At 37.7% G+C, this 17,153-nt stretch overlaps 1 long non-coding RNA gene across 1 annotated transcript; it reads left to right on the top strand.

Annotated features, from left to right (window-relative positions):
• Window positions 1–1,716: 1,716 nt before the first annotated feature.
• On the top strand, window positions 1,717–14,266 carry LOC112977107. The gene is made up of 3 exons (XR_003257335.1): window positions 1,717–1,762; window positions 12,532–12,584; window positions 14,116–14,266. It is a non-coding gene; the product is annotated as an uncharacterized LOC112977107 (long non-coding RNA).
• The last annotated feature ends 2,887 nt before the right edge of the window (window positions 14,267–17,153 follow it).

Here is a 17,153-nt window from a genome sequence, read left to right as displayed (position 1 = left end):
CAGTGCATCCTCAGAACAGGCACACTGAGAATAAGCCCAGTCCTCCTCCTAATTTTCCAGTCTTCATCTGCAGTAGGTTTGGTCAGCTCCTGAACACTTTACAGTTGCATTGGTAGAGGAAGATGCCACCAGTCCTGATTTTGGGAACAGAAGGATTCAGCCAGTGTTCTCTTGGGAGTGAAGATAGAGGGGCAGGACTGAGAAAAACGATGTGCATTCCTGCTGGTACTTCTGTTCAGTAGAATACAACTATTGAAGTAACTGTTTGTGGAAATAAGGCCTCACAGTCTACATGTTTGTGCTTCTATCAGCTGCCTTGATGGTTCTGTGGCCCACTTTTTGGAATTTGCCTAATTACTAGTTTCTGTTCACTCAAATCAAGCTTCTTGGTTGAGGAGCAGAATTTGAAGCTAGGTCTCCTTTTACATTAGAAGTAATGATAAATGATGTATTTTGCTTTCTGTTAGCTCTTTTATTAAATTTAACTCTTAGAATACATGGAACAGTTCCTCTTCTGGAAAATCATTGTCAGCTGTATTTCAACYCAGAATGAAATGAGAGTTGGAAGGTTTTCCTGTATATGGATGAGGAATTGATGGGCTTCCAATGTGTCTGCCACAAACCAGAGCTGGCTTGTGCTCTTCTGTCTGTGGGAGGGGGTTGGGCAAATACACGCAACAGCAGCAGCATGTGCCCAGGAACGTGGATTTTACAGCAGGCTCCTTGGGTAAATCACTGCCTAACCCAAACTAATTTGTTAAAGTTTGAAAGAGGAGTTCATAACTGTTGAAGTTTTGGGCAGAATTCAAGGGTCTCTTGACACTTTCTCCTGTTTACCATACCATGTTTATCTGTCTCCAGGTGAGCAGGACCTGACTCTCTATTAAATATGCTATGACCAAATTTTCAATTAAACTGTTTCTTCACTACTAACTACAAATCTAGTAGCTGCAGTTTCATGCATGTGAGGATGATTTTACTGTAAATATATCTTTTAAATCCTTTTTRTCATATTTCATTTGTGTTATTTCCTGATATTTATTTGTGGCTCTTAGAAGTGTTCTACTGCAAACTAACATTGCATGTCATGCAGTATACTTCAGTATCTCCTCTAAATCTACAACAAAACCAAGCAAAACTTTAGGTAAAATTGTCCTCAATTAAATGTAACAAAAGCTTAACCAGCCACCCAAAAAATCCTCAGCCATAGCAATTCACCAATGCCATAATTCCCCAAATCTCCACTAACCCTATTCTAATTTCTTAATTTGACCTTACATGTCCAATTCCTTCGAGTGTGTTCTGTCCCATTTTATTGGGGGTATGTGGGTGGGTTGTGTTGCAATTATTGTGCGGTTCTTTGCATTTTAGTGGCAATGACTGTGCAGTTGATTTTTATCTGTGGAAATAGAGCCACTTAAAGGGCTTTTCAGGATGAAAAAGCCACCTGGGCCTTAGGATTTATAAGAGACTAGTATTGAAGAGACTTGATGTTACTGGGCATGTTTACAAGGAARTTGGGAGTTGAAGGTCACTTTAAGCTCAGAGTAGTATTTTACACACCAAACTCTTAGCCCAATAGATAGCAAACATGTGCTAATACTAAATGGGATACAAATTCATTTTATTTTATTTTTCTGCTGGTTAATTCCGGTGTTTAAATTCTTTTCACACCTTTTGTTGCAGAAACTGCAAGACACATTAAGAAGCTGATGAAGATAATCTATGAAGACAAAAAGACCTGAAAGAGTAATTCTGTGTGGTGAGCAAAAATCATTCTTCAACTTTTGATTCACTGTTTTTATTGTGAGAAGTTATCTTCTTCAGTTAAATAGCTGTTCATGTTGTCTCCTGAGGTAGTGAAATAGAACCAGACAGGAAACCAGCTAAGAGAATTTCTCAGGTATTTCGGTCTTCCGTTAGAGGTAAACCTGATTACATAGCAAACAGTATAGAAATTGAAGCGAAGGCTACTTGTRTTTTATCCTACCCCCATGTTGTCCTTTTGCCTCCTCTTGAGTCTCTACTCAGCATTTTGAAGTTGTATAAGATGGTCATCCTTTCCAAACTTGTAATCAAGTGCTATTGTCTTAAAATATTCCTTCTGCATACAGTATTTGTAGAAGCAGTGCTCAGCTGCMAGACATACTCAGGGTTCAGTGCTGTGTAGGGTAGACCTAAAATTAGAACAGGGCAGAGGAAATAATTCAGGAGAAGTTCTCCCACTCTGGAAATAGGCTGGGTGCATCACCACTGCATGTACCCCTCTTCCAAGTCTTCCTCCTGCCAAACAAGCCTTATTTGCCACCTCCTGCATTGTCTGTGTACAATACCCTGTTTCACGTACCTAAAGCCAGTTATCCCAAGTACTGTATCATTCCAGTCTTCACTTATATTTCAGCATTGCTTGGCTTCTTTCTTCACAGGGGACAAGCAAGATTTCGGGGCCACCCACTCCTAGTGTTAGACTCTTGTATTTAAAAAAAAAAAAAAAAAAAAAAAAAAAAGCTGGGTCTGCCCATCCTACTGGGAATACACCACTATATTCATCAGCACAAAGTGGGGTTAGGAAAGAGAATCTTTTGCAGACTTGCAGTAAAATCATGTATATTTTATACAAGTATGATGCTCACATAGAGGCATGTATACGAAGCTTTTGGGCACGCATTGTATTTCGGAGGGAGTAGTTTGAAAGGGGCCTGACCTTGATGCTTGTTTTGATATGGGAACATGTTTGTAGTGAATAACACTTTCACGTTGTGGTAATGTTGTTTGTAGGAAAAGAAATATTTCAGTATTAGATTAAAAGCTAATTACTGCAAGGAAAGTAGAATGCTGTTCATCAGTTCCTATGCTGCTGAGTAGGGGTGTGTAACTGGTCTGCTTAAGCTGTTTTTTAAGAACCTCTGTTAACAAGCCATTGTGGATGTGTTGGCTAACGATAAATGAGTAGCTGGCTAGTGTAAACACATTGCTCTGCTGAGGGGAATGGCTTTTAGGGAGGCTTCCCCACCTCTTAGCTGTAGGTACTCCACTACATGCTTGTGAACAGTGCATATTGCCGGAGTACATCAGGCTGTGTGTGTCAGGCAAGAGATGAGAATATATGCTCTCTTGCAGCTCTTCATCTTTCCAAATCTCTGAAGTTGATTGCAAGTTAGGGCAGAACTTGACTTATGTCATCTTATACGGGACAAATTAACAAAGGGTTACATCCTGGCCGAGCCCAGATCTTTTGTATTGTTTTGGCAAAATCAAGATTTTAACTATGCCTTAAACTATTTTTTGTGTATACAGCATTTATAGAGGCAATGCTTGGCTGCAAGACATGTTCAGAGTTCAGCACTGTGTCAGCTAGATGGAGAACTACGGCAGAATTTGGTTCATAATTTGCAGATAAAATTATCTGTAACTGATGTAGTGAATACAATTAATGTCAGCTGTGAAACTACAAACTAAGCTGAGCAGTGGGAGAATTGCCAGTTACTTCTCTCTTGAGATGAAGTTACTTCTCTCTTGAGATGAAGTTACTTCTCTCTTGAGATGAAGTTACTGTTTCCATTTTCTCCTTAAATAAAACAGTTTGATAATAGTCTAGTTTTCTTTTTTAACAACCTTTTGTGAGCTGTAGATATTTAATCCCTTGCTAAGAGATTGCTAGCAGCATGTTCTTGCAGCATATTTCCTTTCCCCACACAGTAAATGACTTTTTCCAAGAGTTTTTTGATGGAAATTGTAAGGCATGTCTTCAACCCATAAAGTTGCACTTCCCAGGAATTGTTTGCTGAGTGTCAACAAATTTCTGCAAATAATGCTGCAAGGGGATGTACTAGCTCTGAGAGGAGAATGTTGATCTTTTGTGTTACATGGGGTTCGCTGGCGTGCTCTTATTGTTAGCACACTGAAACTGTGTCTCCAGCTGCGCTGGAAAGAGTGCAGAAGCTGTGCTCAGTTTCACCTTTGTTGCCAAAGTGGTCCTGTGAATTTGCAGACACCTAGCAGAACAATTCTAAAGCTTATGAAGTGCAATTAAAAATAAAAGTAATGGCTTCCTCAGGATTGGGAAATGACACCATCATCCTATCCACATTTTTGTCCTAAATACAGATTAGTTGGCTCAGAGGTGTGGGTTCTATGCATGTTATTTCCTTGAAAACATAACGATAAAAGGGAGTCCATTGTATGCCTTGGATTATTTTCCTGGAACTAATATTTGACTGGTAACCCTAGGGATATTATTTTTGGAAGACTGAGGAAGAAAGTAAAGTAATTAGCTAGATCTACTTTGCTTTTTTTTTTTTTTCTCCTGATTCATCAGAAACCAAATTTTGCCGCATCAAATCTTATCAGCTTAATAGACTTTCAGACAGCACCAGAATATCCCAAAAGCAAGGCGTTAAAGAGGATGATATTCTTAATGCTTGTGGCAGGGCCTTTTAATGCTATATCTGCTTGGAAATTAAATGTCACCGTAATGCCAGACAATGATGGTGTATGTTTGGAGTAGGATTTGAAATATTCCCTATAATGGCAAAATGAAATTAGGCTGTTTTGAAGACCATGCTAGCAAAATATTATAAAATTTTGCCCCTTGGATAACTCTTGTTAAACATTAAGAAGTTCAACATATGAATGTCTAATGGCATCAGGATTTGAAAGGAGATCCAGATCTGCAAAAAGGCTGAACTGTGCTGATACGTCTTTGGTTTTATTCTCAATAGCAGAAAAAAGATGAGATTAAATGATGTTATTTGTTAGATTTAATAAGACCTTTTTAAATAATATTAAAATTGATCTCGGGATATTTCCTAAGGCAAACAAATAATAACTGATGTATTTCTCTCTCTCTCAACAAACCAGAAATGGTGACCTAACTTGAGTTGTTTGGTTAGGCTGAAATCAGAACATACAATGATGAGGGAGAGTGTCAGTTGCTTCACAAGCTCAGTGCAACTTAAACAATGTTACAGATCATTTAGAATTAAGGACTTACTAAAGTAGAGGCTCTTGGCATTCCTCATTGAAATATTTCATAATGCAATGTAGAACACAATATACTTAAAACTTTTCTCACTTTGTCAGCATGTGAGCTCCATAACATGAGCTTATCAGTGTAGCCAGCATCAAATACTGTATCGTAAGAGTGTTTACATTACTTTTTTTCTTCGCTTACTGATACATTTTTGGTACTAGAGGAATTTAGAATATGCAAATTATAGACCGAATTCTCTCCCTGTGACAAGTGTTTAGTACAGCTGTCTAACGTTGTAGCATGTAGTGCTTTCGCCAAAGTGCAAAATGTGGTTGACCTATCAAAGAGAGAAAATGGACTTGCAGTAACTTCTGAAGTACAGTAGGAGCCTAAAACACTTTCTAACTGACTGTTAATAGGGAACGTAGGACTGGGGGTCAAATGTTGGTATGTTTTTCCATTGGAAATTCAAATATTGTTATTGCTTTTCCTAATAATTCTTCAAGAGCAATTGGAGAACCAGTAGACATCAGAGAAGCCAAGGCAGAAGAAACTTCAGTAATTCAAAAGTTTTATGTTAGATATTTTGAAAAGGGTCTAGGGGAGCAAATTCTTTGTTAATGTTTTTTAATCATGTAGTTCAATGAAAATCTTTCCTGAAATCTTTAAATCTTTAATGATCCTTTTCTCTATAGAGAAATCTCAATCTGTTTTTTTTTTTTTGGGGGGGGGGAGGTTTTTCAGTTCTGTAAAGAGAGCTTCTTTAAGGTGAATTCAATTTTAATGGCATAAAACGAAAAAGGGAAGAAAGTGGTTTTTTGATTGATCATGAAAGTCTAACAAGTCCATAGTCCCTCTTATTCTTGTGCAGTTCAACTTTATGGAAGAAATAAATTGGCTACAATTCTAGATTTACTTTACATATTATGGATTTGGGAGAGGGGTGTGTGGAAGGAAACAGTGCAGAGAATGCCTTAGATTTGTCTGCAGCAGTCTGTAGAGGCTAAGTTCTCTTGCCCAATTTTTTTTTCCACAGTTTAAAATAGCTTCCACATACACAACAGTACGGATTAGAGCTTTATCAACATATCTTCAGATATTTAGCTTAAACCATAATGACTGTGGGTAATCATGAAAAAGCAATGTGGGATTCCATAACTGTGTATTAATGCTTTTATTAATGAGTTCAGTCTACAAGCTGCTTTTGCATGAGTAGTTCTGCAAGACTCAGTCTGAGAGTTAGATTGTCTCCTTTCCTTTTTATATGTCATCACCAGTAACAAATATGCTGCTGACTTTGCTAGGGTCCTGGTGAATATAAATGACTGTCAATGATTCTGCAAGGTACTACAGGCTTGTCTTCACTACAAAGCTGTTTGGGCTCTTGTTCAATGTATGTTACAGCAGTCTATATCATGTGCATAAATACATGTCTTCCCCTAAAGTACGCACAGGAATCTTGTGTTAAGTGTTGTACTGTTTCACAGAGCAGCAAGCTAGCCCATGCTGGAATAAAACTCTAGCACTGCTTGTGTTCAGGCTGCAAAGCAGGTAAAAACTATAGCATTTGGTTTCTTAAATGTCCTTCTGTGTGTCCAGAAGGACAAATTCTCTCATTTTGGATGGGGAGAGAGAGAAGGAACCCAGAGTATCTGAACTTCCTGCGAGTGAGAGGCAGAGGACTATGGGACCTTTGCAAGAAATGCTGCACTAGTGCAGCTACAATAACGTAGCCGTGCTCAGTGTGGCTACGTGTTGCCACCCACTGTGTCCAGGCCTGGCCCGACTGGCTGGTCAGACCTTGTAAGTGCTCCTCACTGAGCTTAGCTCAGTGTGAAGATACAGCCTCAGCAATTAGTTTTGTTATAGGCCCCAGTGAATATGGAATAGCTCTCCTTACACTACCTGATTTCTGTTACTGAAAAATGCACTTCCTCTGTATATGAAATATGTATTAGTGTATGAAGCCCATAAAAAGCTCTGCCCACAGTTTGTATATATTTCTTAAAAGAACGCATGGGTTTAAGTGCAGCAAAATCCTGGCAGATTAAATACACAGAATATACGTTACTCAAGAACATAAAGCTACAGTTATAATTATTACTAACTTAAAATATATTTTTTGTGTAAGTTATAGTCCTTGGTCCTCAAGCAAAGCTCCCTCTTGCTCTTTGGATTGGAGTATGTAAATTCTCTATGCAACAAGTATGCATATACCTGAAACATTCGTAATGTATGCTACAGTTGATGTGTAAGTTTTCAGCATTCAAACCTATTATGGAGGCTTTTAACTTTTGCTGACAGAAAGGCATTGGCTCAAATAACTAAAAACCTACTGAAAGCATGACCTTGGGCAATAGTATTGGCTTTACAAGTCTGATGTCCAAATTCAAGTCCCATTTTGAAAGGCTGTTTCTCAGTAATTACTGATGGTAGCGTATGTGACCTGTTGTTGAAGGTCTGTGCCAATCTCTAGCAGAAGTTACTAGCAATCATCTTGAAAGAAATGTGAAAGGACTTTGTAAACAGATCCACTTGCTGAAATACTTTCCCCGTTTTTACGCTAACTGTTTGGAGGCAGGAGAAATAGGTTGGCATCATTTTTTCCAGGGGTGGTTTATGTCTCACCAGCAAACTATTGTTTGCAATAGTGAGGCACAGATGTAAAGTATGTGCATTCCTTGTGAAGAACCTAGCTGCAGCACTGATATGGAAATAACTTATAGGTTCGTCATATTTTTGGAGTGTTGTGTGAAGGGAAGAGCTGATTAGAAGGCAGTAAGTGTGTAAGAGGCTTCACAGGTGCTGATTTAGATGTCCAGCTTTGGAGAAGTAATGAATTCCAGATCAAAAATTACAAGCTTAAGATACTGTAAAATATAAATTATTAGATCCAGTATGAAACACGGGCTACACTGTCATATCTCAGTTACTATACATTAGCTGTTATTTCAGTTGTTGCTTAGTTTTTATCTTTGTGCTGAGCAGCTTAAGAAAATAATGTAGTATTGTCCAAGTAGACAATATTAACTGCGTAAGATATTGACCCCTCCTGTTCTTTGTAGAGTGCTAGACACCTACATAGTTCACAATTACAAACATGCGCTGCAAGACATTTAAATGTTGTCAGAATTAGAGATGGATCTTTTTATTTTTGCTTTTAATTGAAGTAGTACTACAGCTTTAAGGAACACCTGATCTGTATTTGCATACAAGAGAATATCACCCAATATTTTAACTGAAAATTTCAGTGGATTTACTGGAAAATCTACAAGAATTCAGATTGATCTGTTCAATCTAAGCCTATTTCTGACTCTTAAGGTTTTTTTTTTTAAAATACTTTAACAGTCTATTTAAAAATTATATGTTTAAACAGTTTGTATGTTTAAATAAGAATTTTGAACCCCAAAAAGGTTTGGAAAGTGTTTGAAAGATGCAGTCCTGTTTCTGGAGGAGAGAGTGGTCCACACATGCATATTTCCTGTTTGCATTAGCCAACAGTGGAATCGGAGATGCTGAGGGCAGCAGAGGGGTGCAAAGAGGTCCTTGCCTCTGTTGCATGCAGTGCTCGTGTTGCAGTTGTGTGGTGCCTGAGTAGCTTCCCCGTGCGCAGCAACTGGATTTGCCTCTTTGATATCGCTAAAGCTCTCCTGTTTGCGGTGATTCCTTGTGATGGAGCTCAGTCATTTTTCTGGGCTGCACTCACTTGTAGCTGTACCTGCCACAGTGTCCCTTGCTACATTCTCTATGGTTTCTCAGACTTCTTATAAAACAACAAAGCAACAGCTACCCCCCCCAAGACAAAAACCTAACCCCCCAAACAAACAAATAGCCCTGTCATCTGCACATGCTTGCTCCTCTCATTTTGCTCTCCTCTGCAAATTATGAATATGTTCAACATTGTTGATGCAAGTCCAGACTCCTGAAGTATTATTAAGATATGTTGAGAATTGACTACTTATCCTATTCCTTCACTTTTCTAGTTGGTAATACATGACTGAATTTTACTTCTCTTTCTTTAGTCCTTTGGGTTTTTTTTCTCCTGCAAAACTTAACAACGAATAAAGTAGGACAGTGGGGTGTAATGTCTTTATGTGTAAATATATCCAGATAACTGCAATATAACCTACTTTAAGGAAGAAAAAATAATTTCTGTAAGTAATGAAGTGGGTTTTTTTGTGTGTTTAACTGGACTTCACCTGGTATTTCTCAAATGAGTGTATGTTCTCATCTGAAAGTCCAGGGTTTTTTGAACTTTTTCACACTTTGGAGAAATTCTACAAGCGGTATGAAACTAGCATATTGACCTTTATACAAAGGACAGAGAAAACCTTTTGCTCTATTTTGTTCTATTGGGACATTTTAAGCCCTAGTTATTTTGAACTGTCCTAACATTAGCTGTAGCTGTAAGGTGCTAGCCAGCTGTCCCTCCCTTTTGCAGAAGGCTATCACACATGTACCCCTGACTGGGAAGCTTCTCAGGCCATGGTCTGGTGGGTTGAAGGCACTCCCTCTTCCCACAGCAATTTGTGTGGAAAATATTAGTGATGTTAACATGTTTCAGTAGAAAACGGTTGGTTTTTTTGAGCTATCTGTGCTGCAGGTGAGGAATACTCATTTATATGATATTTCTTGTTGCTGTTTACATTAACCCTAGGATATTTATTAAGGATGATCTCATGGAAAACTGCTCCGTCTGTCAAAAGGGTCTTCGGAGGATCCTCTGTTTTGAAAGTAGTAACAAGATATGTCAAAAGGTTATTTTGAGCACAGATATTGAAGGCATTTTTAGCTTCCTGAATTTTCTTATTTTTCTCTGAGCTTAAAAGCTGAGAGTCATCAAGCTTGTTTATTTGCAAATTGTTTCTTCCTTGAACTTCTGTCATTGGAAAAAATCCAGAAGTAAAAATAGGCCTGAGCTGAAAAAAATGCTGCCAGAAGAGCTGAAAATTAAAGCCGACAGGCCAGAAGAAATTCCCAAACAAATGTGTGTGCATGGGGTGAGTCTGTCCCATCATTATTTGTTAAAGAAATTATTACATAAAAAGATAACAAAAAATTTGCAATATTATTGTGTCAAGGTTATATCATTCATACAAAAATTACGCCTTATGATTCAGAGAGTTCCTTTAAAAAGATATTGACAGATCTGACTTTTGTCTCCATTGTKTGTAATATCCTCTTTCAGCATGAAAATATTTTTCCGTTCCCATCAGTTTTGTTATTTTTTATTTGGCAAACATGAATAATTTTCCCTGAACTGTAAGTAGAATGAAAAAATCATTATTTTTGTTGGCTTGTGGATATTGTAGCTTCCCCTCCAGTAAGACTGGCAGATTTATTTTTAGAGATGTTGTACCAATATATATCCTACATGGTTATTTAGTGAAAGCAGATTATGTGAGTCTACAAGAAGGTGTAGTTTAGGGCCTGCTTGCCGGTTTGAGAAGGAACTCTATATGACAGAGAATATAGTTCTCTGTATCTGTAACGATGCAATAAGTTTTACTCCAGGGTTGCACAACTATCTGTTTAGTGCTTTTGGCTTTCTCTGTTTCCCTTTAATCCAGCTCCAAAGGGAATACTTCTAACATTCCAAACTGCTGAGCAGCTTTCCGCCAGCTGCCATTAAAATAAGAAGAAAAACAAAACTGTTTTCTTTGTCTTCTTCCCAAGTGTGGATCAGGTGAAATTAGAGCCAATTTCTTGTGTGTGCCAGCTCTACCCTACTGTGCCATCACTAATGTCAGAGCCATCACCTCTGAGGTGCAGTTGTCCTCTTGAGAAGGGAACCACAGACTGGAAGTTACACTGTGACAGTGTCCTGAACAGGAACAATAAATCATGGACTTTGCAGTTCTCAGGCCTGAAGGTGTCCATGTCTGCATCTGGAAGGAAGTGCATGGTAGTGCTGGTAAGGTGGTTGAGGATATACAGCAACCATCCTTAAGCATACCACCATTGTGCCGGCCCTTAAACGAGATGCCTTTCAAATGTTTAATAACTTAAGTTCCTGGTAATTAAGTTAACCAGGTAAAAGATAAAACATGCTATAAAATTCATTTTTTTCTAAAGTAATTTTAAAGAAAATATACAATAATAAAGCTGATGCATGTATGTCCTTATGGGTATTTCCATCCACTTTGATCTGYGTTGTAATAGATACAACAGCCCCTTCCCACACTGGGCATACCTTCTGCAAAGATCTTACTGGTCTCTAACTTCTCTGTCCTCTGCCTACTGCAACAGCTTGGACTACAATAGGATAAGAGGCCCATAGAGGGTCTGATGCTGCTGTCTTTCTCCTCTCTCAGACACACTACTGTGAAAACAGCTTGCTCCATGGAGGAGCTTTTTGCTGTGGATCAAAAAGTTCTAACTTTGACCCATGCGGATATGAAGCCGATCACACATGATAACATTTCTTTCTTTGTTAATCTGCGGTATTATACATGTATGAAATTCATTCAGGGAAAGCACAGTGCATCGTGTGCAGTGGCATAGGTCCTGATAAGAGGGAACTAAGAGGGTTCAAGTACCCGGTGATGTGGATGATAGGGATGATTTGAAACCACTCAGTGTATACCTGGCATCTCTTCATGTGTTTGTGTGACTATGTTAGTTGCTGATATACAGTCAAATTTCTTGAAAGCTAAAATTATTATACATGCATGTCTTACCTGTTCCAGTATCGGTTGCAACAGAAGTTTCTTCATCCAACAAGATTAATCTGAACAGAATAAGAAAGAATTGGTCAGAGGGGGCTCTGTGGTGCAGGTTGTGTTGAAATCTTAGTGATCCATTTGCTGTATAGACAAGGACAGCATACATCTTCCTCATGCTGATTTTGCATTTGGATAACTCAAGCTATTTCAGTGGAAGTGCTGATTTTTCCACTGGTGTCAGGGAGAGGAGGTTCCTACTCTGAAGGTAGGTAACCCTATTTTTATTTAATAGATTTAAAATAATGAATATGTAATAATTTACTTACATGACAATATTTCCAGGAACACTGAATTTACCTGTTCTAATGTAAAATAAAAATATATAAATATTATTATAATTAAACATGTTCCTATGTTATAATAACTAAGGTGAAAAAGAAGAAAAATGAGAGAAAATGTATGCTGAAAGAAAAGATTAGAGATTTGCAAATAAGATTTTGTAGCATTTTTTAGGATTCTAAGAAGCAGGTAATTCTTTTCCTAACAAAACATGTATGAATGTTTATGACTTTCTAGATTCTGTCTTCTTTTCTTGCTTACTTACGGAGATTTCTGGAAATGTCACCTATCTTCTCTCTGCATTCTTCAGTGGGGTTGTTTAAGGGAGGTTTCTGTAATGGCTGAGAAAAAGAATGTTTATTTTGAAAAAAAGAAAGAACACATTGACCTATTGTTTCATTTCTCCAGTCTATTGATTTCTGCAGTGCAAGCTGCATAATAAGAATGTTCTCTCAAGTATCTGCTTGTAAAAATACCTTTGTATAGTATGCTTAGAAATTGTTAAGGAAATTCTGGTTATACTTCATAACGCTGGGACTGGTTGTATTTCCTCAGGATGATGATAACATGCCAAAATTTTGGTCATACTTAACAAGACGACTCCATTTGTAAGTACAATGCTCTATATCTATTTATTAACTTCATCAGATGTTTTATTAATGCTGTAAAATACTCTTTTATAGATGGAATGTTAATATGCAATATGACCAAAGAGATTAAAAAAGAAAAAAGGGAGGAGGATAAATGTGTTTCATACTTCAGTATAGACTAGCAAATGAGTGTGAGGAATGACCTTGAATGTGCTGAACATAATTGTGTTGTTTAATTCTAGATTAAATGGTCATTCTCTTATTTTGATAATTTGCATCTGTACGGAAACCCTTGTCTTAACGAGTATGAAGGAAATTTATCTCCTGTGCAACAGAATAACATGGATGGAAGTCTATACAGGATCTTCAAGGATTTTTGGACATGAGCTTAACTGTYTTGCAGAAATGCAGAGAAGTTACTTAAAGGAGACAACAGAGCCACTGAACAAACTTAAAGCCATTTAACTGTCTGGTTCTGCAGTATGTAGATCATAAACAATCGACTTCCTATTCAATTCTCTTAAAAAAATGTAGATGAGATATCTCAAGCTTGAAAGACACAACCAATCTTCCAGACGTTTCTTTATAAAACTCTGTATATTCTAAAACTGGAGCGTGTAGTTCTTGCATTCAGATACTTGTACAAAGGACATCTTTACAAAAGAATAATTGGAAGGCTCAAGGATGAATGAGCACAGAATCTTTTCCTTTCTTAGAAGAAGATAAGGAGTAGGGCTCAGCCTTTCCCTATGGTGTGTTCCCCAAGGCTTTGCAGAATTTCTTTGGATTATTTTTTCAAATGGAAAAGAAATTCTAATATATATTTAAATGTCCACATTTGCTCTCTCTCTGTAATGACTAGGATGACTAAAATGTGCAGGGCTGCTGTTAAGGAGTGGTCCTTCCAGAAGAAAGACAAACAAGCACTTGAATGTCAGGAAGCTTGCAGAGGGCACCAGGTCAGAATTTGCCATAGTAAATACCATGCTCAGTCATTCTTAGTCTGGGAGACTGGGGAAGGCAGATGAGCAGGAGGGATTTGGTGCTACAGTGGATACCTGGTAGACTGCCAGGGAATGTGACAACAAATTTCAGTGACTGGCTTCAAGCAGATTCACCTTCTGACAGACAGCCCTTCAGCTTCTTGAACTCGGACTTGGCTGTCCTTACTTGCATCTGTACCTAAACCCATTAAACAGGAAGACAACAGCAAAGGCGGATCTGTCTTTGACTCTTTTATTATTCAGTCTAATACCTGCAACAGTTTCTGCTTAGAGAATCTATAAATAGAAAGCAATTTAGAAATCTCTAGCACTGGGATGTGCTCCATTGTTATGAGTGTTTTTACGTGCTTATACAATGAGGTGATTGTCTATACCCGCAATAAATTGAACACCTATTGGAGAAAATTCTAGAAATACTAAATAGTAATTATAACCTCTTCACTTTCAAAAGGTGAAAATATCTTGATGATATGCAGGTAATCTTGTACAGTAACCTAACTGTGGACATGTAATTTTGACTTTCATGTATTTATTTTCTTTTACAGAATTTTAACCCTGCACACATTGAACATAGCTACAGCACGATCCTGGAGGAGAGTGTTTCAGGCAGAAAACAAAGAATTAAGCTTTCCTTCACTATTTTGTTTTCTCCATAAAAGCACTTAAAAGAGCAGTTGCTGGAGGGGTGGAAGTTGGAGACGCTTTTGGAAGGCAAGTCTCTACACAAGTAGGAAAACTGTTGTGTGGTTCCTCTTTATTATGGTAATTTGTTTGTGTTGATAAGCACATTCTTCTGCCCTAAAAACAAATATAGGGAACAACAAGGTTTTTGTTGTCCAGGTGTGGAGGATTTTTTGTTTTGTTTGCTGAGCATCTTCACCGAGATGAAATAGATATCAGTAGGTGAAAAATGTACTAAGATGACATGTTTTTGCCTCCACCTAAATCATGGTGAACTGTAAAAGCACTTTTTGGCAGTCAATGCATTGTCTAGTGCAGACAGTACTTGTACAGATGACTAACGCTTACTTTTTTTGAACATCTCCACTTGCTTGCTCGCGTCAGGATCAAGTTCCTGGGATTTATCTTTCATCCAAAGCAAAGCTTCTCTGTGTTTTGTGCAGGCTTTGTTCCATAAGGCATCAGATACACAGTTTTGTGGCTAAATGTTGCTAATTCCTGTGCAAGTGAGACAAGGGCCAATCTGCAGGTAAAAGAGAGAAAAAAGTAAAATATGTAAAGGTCCAAGTGACCAGAATGTTTGGGGGAAACACGAGAGAAGTGGACTGTAACTACAGTATAGTTAAAATTGCAACTTTTAGCATTCATGTTTGTCAGTGTTCTCACACAGGCTCACCTCATTGCCTTGTTAGCACATGGCAAGAACAGTAGTAAATGCTGAGCTAACAGTTGATACATAAAATCAAATTTCTTCCAATCTATACCYCTAAGTGTAAAAGTACCAGAGATGCATATTCCATGAATGTAACCTTCCTTAACAGGAACCTCCTTGCACACTCATGGTCTACAGGGCGCCCAAACACTGCAAATGCCCAGTTTAAGCAATGCTCGTTTTCTCTCCACCTTCTTCTGTCCAAAAGCAGAGCAAATCTCTGGGAGCATGGGAGTAAGTACATGCAGTATTTATTGGAATTCCCRGCATTCTAAATATAAATAGAATTAAAATGTCGTATGGTAATCATGAGTCTTATGCTCTTGCCAGCTCGCAGTGGACAAGTGGGTGAGGGATCTGGTTCTGATAGCAAGGTGTGTGCACATCTACCCAGCAGTAGCATTGGACTCACCTTCAGTCTATTGACTGAAAATGTCCAATAATAGCTTGAGTGCATAACAACAGCTATTGCTCAACATGGCTTGGCATTTCAGCCCCAAGGTCCCTCCTGCAGAACTGCATAGGACTTTGCCAAGTTCTAGCATAGCAGGCTGAAATTTGGATTTGTTCTAGCTCTGCGGATGGGCTTCTGTTAACATTCTGAGGTGGATGCAAACCCGGYCTGAATGGGAGAAGGATGTGTGGGAAGAAAAGACCAGGTGCACAGCTTCAAGCGTCTCAAATGATATGGGGGAAAGAGAGAGAGAGGTGTTCAGAGCACCCTGTTATCACCATCAACGCTTGCTAACAAGTACTTTGCATACATCTGAGTTTAGTACAGTGGTTTTCTTTTCAGGTATAAAATGCCTTTTCAAATACATGCATGTTCTCTGAATGAGACCTTCAATTGAATTAACAGCAGTACATGTAAGGCAAACAAATAATGTAAAAAATGTTGAAAACCTTTGCTGGGCAGAAGAATGGAGGGTCCTCCCTTTGACATCCATCATTTTTCTACCTTCCCTTGTATCCTGTCCTACTTGAAATGATAATAGGAGCCCTAGCTTATTTTCTTCCTCAGATAAATAAATAATGGCTATAAAATAAAGGCTATTAAAGGAAGTAATTGAAAAATAAAATGTGTGACACTTTCAAATTATTTACACAATAAAAATAGTCCTCTGGAGGTGGCAAAACAAGCACATTGTTCAAACTAATAAGATGAGTAAAAAGACCTTCAGATTTTGACAACATTTGCAGTTAGATGTGGTGTATGTGGCATTGGGGGAGGAATTAATTAAAAAATGAAACACAAATGTCCAAGTCAGACTTCACATAGAACAATGGTGAAATGCTGAGTATTGGAAAGAAAATATAGCTAAGGGGTATATATGGACATGCTACAAAGGAAGAAGAATTCAGTTTTTTATTGTACTATTAAATATGTTATTTGTTGTTGGTTTATTGCTTAAATGCATTTAATTGAACTCTGGGGCTTAAGAAGGCATTCCTAGCAATGTAACATTTCCAGTAATTTTAATTCAGTGTAAAAAGGGATAACTTTCTCTTCTTTTTCTTGAGACTTATGGAAGCTTAAGAAAAATTGTAATATCCACAATAATTATTTGCTCACGATATTACCTGGTGTTCTCTTCTTTATGAATGAGAACTGCATCATGAATAACCTAGTAAACGTGTAGAGCGTAATGGTTAAGCATATTTGCAAAAGAAATACAAATGCTTTGCCTGATAATAGTGAAAAAAACACCTGGTATTGGAGGTGAAACTGCAGTGAGTACTAAGATAACCACATGTATATGTACATAATTCTCTAAACAAGAAAAAACAGTAAAGTTGGAAGCAAATATGAGCGAACATGTATATGCATGTATGCATATGTATTTATGCTCAGATGCATAAACATAAAGGAATTATAAATGTTTAATACTCTTGAAAATTAATTTTGAAATTTTGAAACACTTATTACAAACAGCAGACAGCATTTTGAAAGGTTGTGCAACTGTAATGTAATTCTAAATATTAATTTCCAAACCCTTTCCCATAAAGTTTTGTTTTGTTTTAAGGCTCAAGAGGTAAAGGCATGAGAATGGGGGGGAAACTTCTTTTCTATAACCCTTCCACCTTAGAAGTAGTCCTGTAATGCTGTGACCCGGTAATGAACAGCATGCTTAGAATTAAATACCATTATGTGAGCAATTACACTTGTAATTGGAAAGACATAAATTCATT

This window comes from Apteryx rowi, unplaced genomic scaffold, assembly GCF_003343035.1.
Source record: "Apteryx rowi isolate R43461 unplaced genomic scaffold, aptRow1 scaffold_12, whole genome shotgun sequence".
In the NCBI taxonomy this organism is placed as follows: Eukaryota; Metazoa; Chordata; class Aves; order Apterygiformes; family Apterygidae; genus Apteryx; species Apteryx rowi.
The sequence above is the reverse complement of the archived record's forward strand: the minus strand, read 5'-3'. Positions and strand labels throughout refer to the sequence as shown.